Raw genomic sequence first — 9,998 nt, forward strand, 5'->3', positions numbered from 1 at the left:
ATAAGGTGGAAAACTCATTGACTCTCTAATGTGCTTCTCTTCTCAAGGATGCTAGAGGATGATGGTTCATCGAACAACAAAATCCATCTTTTTTGTTCACTAACTTGGCAAAAACAGTGCCTCTCACCCTAGTCAGTGTGGAACAGTCATAAGAAGACTCCATATCCCTTCAAAGGAGAGATCAAAGGTTCTGACATTAGGCTACTCTAATAGGGAGTCTTTTCCGGGCATTTTAATGTCCCTAGTGCTCAGGCTGTAGATGAAGAATGCCAGCAGGGGCATGGCCGCAGTGGACATCACTGAGGTCACCAACTCCTTCTGGAAGTAGTGACACAACTGAACCAATGAACAGTACTTTTCTTCCATAAAATACACTGAAAACTGACAGAAGATATGAACAGAAATGTGAGAATTCATATTTCCAATCTCATATTAGATGTAAATGAGAAGCAGGTCTAGTGTGGAAGGACTGGAAACTTTGACTGAGACTTTTGGGTCCTCAAAGACAACTAAGTACATGCACTTCAGTCTTCTTAGCTGCTCAAAGGTTTCATTCCATTTCACTGTCCAAACCTTCTGCATGTCTTCATAGTAGAAACAATGTTTCCAGTTTTCCTTCCTCCATCCATTATTTCCTGACTTAGCCTGTATCTATGCTGTGCTATGTCCAAGTGGATCCCACATCCTCCCCATGGCTATGGACCAGAAAAAACCCTAGTACAGCCCAGAGAATTTATATGAATGATGACAAATGTTGGGAGGAGACACAGGAATGAAGGAGTAGTAGTGGTGTAATGCTGTCACTTAGGTAGAAACAATAAAAAATAATCCAGAGAAACTAGATGATTATGTAGTATTAGGTTACCTTGAACGTTCAATACACACAGTTTCTAATCACCCACATTGATACATGTAGTCCCAGTGTTTAAAACATCTAAGGTTTAATGGAAGTTGAAGAATCCTCATTTTTAAAACAGGTCATTAGGTTTTTATTTCCACCATTCACTGTGGTAGGATGCACATAATCAAATGTACCATTTTAACCATTTTTAGATAACAGCTTGGTGACATTAACTATAATTTTAGTTTTGTGGAACCATTATTTTTATCCACCTCCTAATTTTTTTTACACTCCCAAGTTAATTTGGTACACATATGAAGAACCTTAATTCCAACATTCCCCCACCAGTCGTGATTCTACTATGGAACATGACAAATTGTACACATCAACTTTGTGAACTACAGCCAAGGAGTCAGTATGTGCAGAGAGGTTTTGAGTCTTTAGCTTTACCACATTTTCCAAATTACATTCCAAATAGATGTCAGGGGTCCAGGGATTACACCCTGCAACTGTGCAGCCTCTTCAGGGTGCTACTAATGTCCTTGTTCCTCAGGCTGTAGATGAAGGGATTCAGCATAGGAGTGACCAGAGTGTACATCACTGAGGCCACCATGCCTTTGCTGGGGGAATATGACACAGCAGAACCGAGATACGTTCCAAAGCATGTTCCATAAAATAAGCAAACAACTGAGAGGTGAGAACTACAGGTAGAAAAGGCTTTGTACCTCCCCCCAGATGATGGGACTTTCAGAATAGAAGAAATAATCTTATAGTAAGAGAAAACAATCCCTGACATGGGAACAAGGCCAAATATGGTACCAAAAATATATAGGACTACGATGATGATGATAGTATCAGTACATGAAATGTTAAGGAGTTGAGAAGGAAAACAGAAGAAATTAGCAATTTCCACATTTTTGAAACAGGTAAGTTGTAAAGCAATCAAATTGTGCAGCTGGGAGTCCAGAAGACCAACACAGACTGACAGCAAAAGCAGTAAGGCACAGAGGCAGGGTTCATAATGACTGCATAGTGCAAGGGGTGGCAGATGGCCACAAACCTGTCATAGGCCATCACAGTCAGAAGCATGTTGTCCATAGACACAAAAAGGATGAACAGAGACATCTGGGTGAGGCAGCCCACACAGGAGATGACTCTGCTGTGTCTAAAGATGTCCACAAGCAACTTTGGGACTGTGGAAGAGGTTAAACAAATATCAACCAAGGACAGGTTGGACAGGAAGAAGTACATGGGGGTGTGCAGGTGGGAGTCAGAGCTGACGGCCAGGATGATGAGCAGCTTCCCCAGCACTGTGACCAGGTACATGGTTAGGAACAGTCCAAAGAGGATTGGCTGCAGGTGTGGATCCTCTGAGAAGCCCAGGAGATGGAATTCTGAGACATAGGTTAGATTTTGTGTCTCCATAGTGCTTGAATATCTTTTAAAAATTAGGAAAATGAAATTAATAAATAGCATGCAAGACTCTATATGTTATAAATTCAAATACTCACAAGAAAAGTATCTCCACAGGAAGTTTACATACCTTAAAACATTTGATCCATGTGATGAAACCTATTCTCAGAGCTCTTCATTATGGGGTTGTGTGTTGTCCATCTCCCTTTGTGCACTCTATTAGAGACACTCTAGGGGCAAGATTAGAAACTTTGAGTTCAGAATAGTATGACCCCAGTAAGATATACCAAACTCCTTCTAATTATCAAAAAAGAAGAATCAAGATATAACATTGTGGTGGACTGACAACTGTTGGTCAACTTATAACATCCAGCTGAACTGAGTAAGAATGATGCTAGATATGGGAGGCCCACCTGAAGATTGTTGCCAGGAGCATAAGAGGCAGAACAGGAAAAGAAGAAGAAAACCTGTTGGTAATTAAGAAAGGCTGTTGGGAGCTGGTAGAAGCTGTAAGGAGCTGTTGGTTCTTTTGAAGGTGCTTGTCGTGCTGGCTTTCCTGATGACCTATGCTGTTTTCATCCTCTAAGGAGCTCAGAACCTTGTTGTCACTGACAATGGCTTCAGTTCACTTTGGGGGAGCTCTGGCCCTCACTTTGAGCATCGCTTCCTAGCTCCAGAGGGGAGGATAGTACACCGCCAGTCTCCTGGAGAAGCCTGCTGCATTGGTTTTCCTGCTGGGAATTCAGCTGTCTTCACCATTGAAGGAGCTCGGGACCTCACTGTTGCTGAGGATGGCTGTGGTAATTTTTGGGGGAGCTGTGGTTCTTATTTTGTGCATCACTTCCTGGCTACAGTGTAGATCCCTTAGCCTGCTAGCACAGATTCTTCATCCCACTGGAGCAGACTTCCTAGATTGTACCACTGACTTTTGGGCCTTCCCAGCCCACATCTGTGAAGCAGGCCTGCATGAGACACTGTTACGGGCTCTAGGTCTCCAGTTGGACTCGTGGGAGGCATTGTTATGAGCTCTAGGTCTTAAGCTGGACTCATGTAGCACATTTCTGTGAGATCCAGGCCCTCAGCTGGATTCCATGGTCTTTAGTGTGTGGACAGATTTCCTGCACTCTCTTGTATATGATTCTTTGGGTGACTATTATAAATAATATGTGTCCTGCATTTTATTGTCCCCCAACGCAATCATGTACAGGTGCAAATTCCCTATGATGAATTGGTCATCATATGTATCTAAATTGTACTAATAAACAATTAAAAATAAATAAGTATATAAAATAAGAACATGATTCTATTGGAAGAGAAATGATAAAATTTTAAGCATACTTCATTTTATTTTCAGGACAGTCGACAATTTCTCTTGACCTAAGTCTATAATCACAGTAACATCTAGGAATGCATTGTCTAAATCTTAAATTGAAGTTAATAGTTCATAACCTAGATGCATAATATTGAGCCAGTTATATCCCAAGAAGCTTTCAACATTCTTTGTTTTTATTATTTCCATCTTTCCTGGATGTAAGAGCTTACTCAGTGTTTGTTATGTACAACTTATTCAAAATATAACTTCTTGCTTTCCTGTGGCAAGCATAAATGTCTATAAAGCATGTCCTGATATATGTACCGAATCTTATGACATAATAACAATGAATGTGACATTAGTGTATACTGACCTGTCAATGACTAAAATAATAAGTTATAAGAAGCACTTCTGGCATTTTAAATTTTATACATGTTTATTTTAATCACTCCATAAAATATCATTAAAACATCTACTATGATAACTCTTTGTTCCTTTTTAAATTCTGTGTTCTATAGTAGCATGATAAAATGCTTCACTGTTCCTCTGATACTAAATCCTCATACATCCAGAGGAAAACTTTAGAAATTATGAAAGTTCCAAATCCCAGACTGATTTTAAGCCTTGAGAATTCTGAGTGGTAGATTTTTACATCACTCTTTCCAACATAAAATTTGTATTTCTCTTATTTAGTTACATGAAGGGAATTAGGACACTTTTTGTTAGATCATGCTATAGTTGGGAAATTGCAAAAAGAACTACACAAAATTATGTTGCACATTTGAAAACTCACATACAAAAACGTACATGAAATATTGTAAACATACCTATAAGTAAAGTAATTCCCCCTCATCTATAAAATGGAGATAATATTCACTACCTTATTTGGTTGCTGTATGAAAATGTTTTGAAAATATTTCATTTGCATCACTAGTGATCCATAGGTAGATAAACGATAAATAGATGATAGATAGATAGATGATAGATAGATAGATAGATAGATAGATAGGAAGACAGATATTTTTAAATACTCAGACACTTTAGACTCAGACCAATCATTTTAATCAGATTTTGAGCTTTTAATTTCTTATACCAAGTTTAGAACCACTGTCTTAGAATATTTTCTTGCATTCAAAAAATGTTCCATTAATATTACCTCTCCACATGTTAACATATAAAATATTTAAAATGTTTACATAGCAACTAATTTTTTTAGAAACTGAAAAGTTACCTATGAAATCTGAATTGGCATCTCTCTATAATTCCAGTCTCTTGTTAAACAGTCCGCAAAGAAATCTGTTGTCATGAATTTTATGTATAGATTTTCCTGTCAAGGCTTTTAGGTCAGCACTGATTTTTGCTATTTTCTTTCAAAATTGCCTAAAATTACCTGAAGCTTCTGTAAATCATGTACAACACAAACCTACTGCCCTTGGAAGAAACTAGGCTACAAATGCAAGAGCTTTATGTCTCTTTTAAGTAATGAAAACAATTACCTAGAGATTCTTCATTTACCCTGTAAATAAATGTATTAGTATGACAAGTTTTAAAAATATTTGTGCTTCTTCTCTATCATACAAGTGAAAATCTATAGCAAAATATTGTTGGGAAATACTTCACTGATTTCCAACAGACAATATATATATAATTTTGTATTTTTTCCAAACAAGTCAGTCATTATCACTTATCTCTACTTACCCTTGAGATATCTTCAAAAGGTCCCTGCAGTCTGTCCAGCAATTATCTCCTTAAGGTAAGACACAAAGAAATGTCATCATCATACAGAGAATAACATGAATGTTTTCATGCAGGGGAGATTGATTCCTGGGAAGGGACTTGGGAAATGAACACTTTGTCCCACGTCATTGACCTGCCACCATACACAGACTCTGTGTGAATCTCTCCTCCCCTCTGTGCTCATACTTCCTAAGGAAAATAAGCAGAATATCACCCATCTCCACATCTGCAGCAACTAGAGAATGTGTGGAAATTAAGTACGTCATCATTGTGAGTTTTTGGTTTTATAATAAAGAATTACTTCTTTATGCAGGGAGGAAGCTGCTGATAGATAGAGCTAAATGTATCCAAATAGCAGTAGAGCCTGGAGTGATATGAAGCCCTGTAAAGCATCTCAGCCTGAGGCATGCACTCACCTGCTCCCTTCTCTTTGTGCCTTTTATAGCCATATGTATCTCTGCTGTGTTTCCAAATCACAAATATAGATGCAAATAAATAGATTATTTGTCCATGTGTCTGTGACATAGACACAAACAAGAGCTATTTTTTTAATAGTCGCTACACCTATGGGGTATTCGAGGAGGGGATGGACATGCACACAGGAACTTACCAAGTGTGTTTATGTGATGCTAAGGGCAATTATTTTGACTCAAGGAAGAACCCTTTAAATGTTTAACAGAGGTTTTATTTCTGATTCCTCCTCTGGTCCAAACAAGGTATAGGCTCTTGGGAATCAGATGTAAAAGCACGTCATTCCTCTCCAGACATATGCACATAATTACACGAAGGAAAATAGAATGTCCTGTTACAGAAATAGTGAAAGAGTAACTTCAGGTCACAGGATATAATTGGTATGAAGATTTTTTTTATGATTAATAATAATGAAATCGAAATTGCATTTTGCTCTAATGTTAAAGACATTTATCCCATATGCAACACTCCTCTTACATATAATCCTTAGTGCATCTGTTTTGCAGAGAAATCAACACTAAAGTCAATGCTACCTCAGAGATATCAAACATGCCCTGCATCAAGAAGCAATAAGTTTCAAGAAACAGTAAGAGATAAAAGGATTAAAAATTAAATAAAAAAAATTGTCCAATGCACTAAAATTTTTCATTGTTTTTCCACCCACAGAAACAGCTACACAGAGGCTCAGAAGTCTTACCGTGGGGGTGTTTCAGGTACATTTAACTCCTTCTCTCCCTAAATGGAATGAAATCAAGACTTGACATATCCCCACTTCAGACTGCGTGAAATAATTTCAGGCACAGAGAAGGATGAGGGAAGCTCCACAGATATCTTGCAGGGTGGCAACAGAGAAATCAGTGCTGAATTATACTGACAGAGTAGATTAGTTTATTAGGATAACAATCATTTGAAAATACCTGTGCTTCTTTCCCTATTATACAAGTGAAAAGGTATATAAAATACTATGGGAGATACTTCTCTGATTTTCAACACATAATCTATGTAACATTTTGCATCACATAAGTGTGTATTGTTTCTGGGATGCTTGTCTGTGATCCATAACTGTCTTTCTACGGTGGATGCAGCTGGTGCCTCACACTGCTCTGTTCTGTGATCTCTCAGGAACCTCCACAAATGAGTGAGACGGTGGGAAGGACTCCCTTCCCCAAGTGACAGGAAAGGGAAATGGTTGTTTGTGTTGTTAAGGGGAAAACCTGCCAGGACTAATCCTCGTATGGTACCCTGTGTCTATAATCAAACAAATAAGTTTAAATGTGGCTTAACATTTGCTACCTAACAACCTGCTGTGGATTTCATCAAAATGAGTCCATTTTCCTGTGAAATAACAATGTGAGCACAATAACAACATGAAGTCAAAAACCAAAGAAATGAAATGAGCTGCATAGAACACAGTGCTCAGTGCTCATAGAACACAGGAAGCCCTCAGCTCCAGTTCATGAGGCTATGCTCACTGTCCTCCTCCTCCACATCCTTATCATCACTGTCACCATTCTGTCACAGTGCTTAGAAAGTGCTGCAGAAGGGCACTTTTTCTTGAGCTATGGATGAGACACCAACGGAAAGCAGAAACAGGGTGTGTAGGAAGTACATTTGAAAGAATAAATCATGCCCCCACTACAAAAATATACCATTTCTATTTATCATAACTGGTAGTTTTCACATTTGTGCCCTCCCATCTGTGTACTCAAACTGCCTTCTTGTCTTTATAGTAAGGAAACTGCACTTTCAAGGCTCCTTCCCAGGTCCATGAGGTCCCTCTGCACTTACACTGTTATGCTGCTTCTCTGCAGTCATAGTCAGAAAGAGAGCATCAAAGGATCCTATGTCTGCTGCCCAGTGAAAGCTCAGGCTCTGTCCTCAAATTAATGCAAAGACAGGAGCTTCCTGATGCAGACAGCCATGAGACCTGGAACACAGGTGTGGCACTCACTGGACTAGAGTCACCAAACCGAAGTACTGGAGGCAGAAGCAGATTGTTGGCAGCCATATGACTGTGAGGCCCAACACACAAAGCACATAATCACCCAAAGGTCCTTGCCAACCCAGTCTCTAAGGACTTCCTAACACTAAAGGGAAAACTAGAGAAAAGGAAAACAAATGTCTATAAGAGGTTTTGGGTTTTTCCTGTACTTAAGTAAAACAGGGGTGATCTAATCAATTCTCTCATTTATATCTAATTTTAAATGTCCATCTGTTTTGTTCCCTTCTTGGGAAAAAATAAAACATAACAAAAAACTTACAACTTTAACCACATTAAGTACATACAACCATGACTTTAATTATATTCACGTTGCTGAGAGATATTTCACATCATACATCTTCAGTAACTTTTCATTTTCCAAAATGAAAATCTATAAGCAATTTTAAAATTTCCCATTGATGCCATCAGTATGATGCTATGAAAATGTATGAGAAATTAAAACCATGAAAATACAATATTAATAAGACCAGGATGGCTGGATGTACAAGTCTAGTTGTTTGGCTTTTTTCAACTATATTCCAATAGTTGCTGCAAGACCTGAGGTTAGAATCTTCTGATGTGGAATTCCCCTGGGGTACTTAAACTGTCCATATTCTTCAGGTTGTAGATATAGGGCTTCTGCACAGTGGTATAAGGTACATCATTGAGGCTACTGAACTGCTTCTGAGAAAACCTGATAGAGCAGAGTCAATATACACTCAAACATCTATATGTTCTGTAAAATAAGCAAACTCCTGACAACTCAGCCCCAGAGGTAGAGAAGACTTTATGAGATGGGACTCTCAGATTGAGAAAACAATTTTTAGTAAGGGAAAAAGATCTTTACGTTTGCAGGAAAAGAATATAGCATCAACTATATATTTCACTATGTTACTGGGAAAGTTGTCCAAATTGGTAAGATTAAAGAGATGGGCAGGATTACATGAGAAATTGTCAATTTTCACATCCTTAAAAGAAATAAACAGTAAGACAATAAAATTATGCAGATGAGAATTTAAAAGGCTGTGAAAATAAAAATCAAAACTAGGTAGCCTACAAAGGGAAGGGTTTGTGATGGCTGAGTAATTAAGGGGTTATGAAGGGCTACAATTTGATTCTAAGCCATCACAGGCAGTAGAATGTCATCCAAACATCCAAAAAGTGAACACAAGAGACTCCTGTGTCATGCAGCCTACCTGGGATCTGACTTTGTTATGAGGTTCAGTGTCTACAATCATCATCGAGGGGACCATGATGGAGATAAAACAGGTGTCAGTCAAGAAAAATTGGAGAGAAAGACATGTGGGTGTGGAAGTGCGGATCAGCGTTGCCACCAACATAGTGAGAAGGTTTCTGAGAACAGTGATTGAGTACACGGACAGGAATAATCCAAAGAGGAAGAGCTGCTGCTCTCTAGATTCTAAAACTCCCAAGAGATGGAATTCTGGGCAACTGTTAGATTTGTGCTTCCATATCCGTGGATATGTTTTTAAAAACAAAAGAGGTTTGGAAAACAGAAACATGTGAACAAGTATCAAGTATGTGCTAAATATTCAGAATCAAGTACTCACTAGAAAAATATGTACACTCGAGGTACCTTCAGCAACCTTTCAGTTGTGACAAATTTCATTTTCTTTCGATACTGGTTTCTAGTTGATCAAAGACTTCTACATACACCTACTAGGGAGACTCACTTGAACAATTAGAAGAGTGAAATTATTACAGATAATATGTGCAAGATCACAGTGAAATGAACCCTACCCCTTAAAACAAAAGGAATAAGAAATATAACCCCATCTCTTAAAAAAAAAAAAGAAAGAAATTAGGATGTAAGGAAATATATCTGATTTTACTCTTAGAAAACTGTACAAATTCCCTTGATTTAAAATGTTCATACATAATTAGTAGGAGTTTGGACTGCATTATATGAACAATAATTTATCTCAGTGGTGTGTAATAAAAATATTGTCATATTCCAGTTACCTCCCAGGAGTTTTTCATGGTTTTAGAGTTTTCTGACATCCCTTTTTGGGGGCATAAGTGTTCATCCAAATATACTTGAAAAACTATATCATACCTCTATATAATAAAGATATCTGTTTTGTCTCTACCATGACCTTCATGGACTCCAAATTTTAATAAATACCTTTCAGTTTAACATATAGTCTAATATGACATCTTTGACCAGAAATATAGCACAAGTACACACTGCATTTATTTGTGGCTATAAAATAATTCAATGT

The 9,998-nt window shown here is 37.9% G+C and overlaps 1 pseudogene; it reads right to left on the reverse strand.

Moving 5' to 3' along the window:
* Positions 1-1,337: 1,337 nt before the first annotated feature.
* On the reverse strand, positions 1,338-2,284 carry LOC102018614 (annotated as a pseudogene).
* Between the last annotated feature and the right edge of the window lie 7,714 nt (positions 2,285-9,998).

Source organism: Chinchilla lanigera, unplaced genomic scaffold (assembly GCF_000276665.1).
Source record: "Chinchilla lanigera isolate Chin_1 unplaced genomic scaffold, ChiLan1.0 scaffold00094, whole genome shotgun sequence".
Lineage (NCBI taxonomy): Eukaryota > Metazoa > Chordata > Mammalia > Rodentia > Chinchillidae > Chinchilla > Chinchilla lanigera.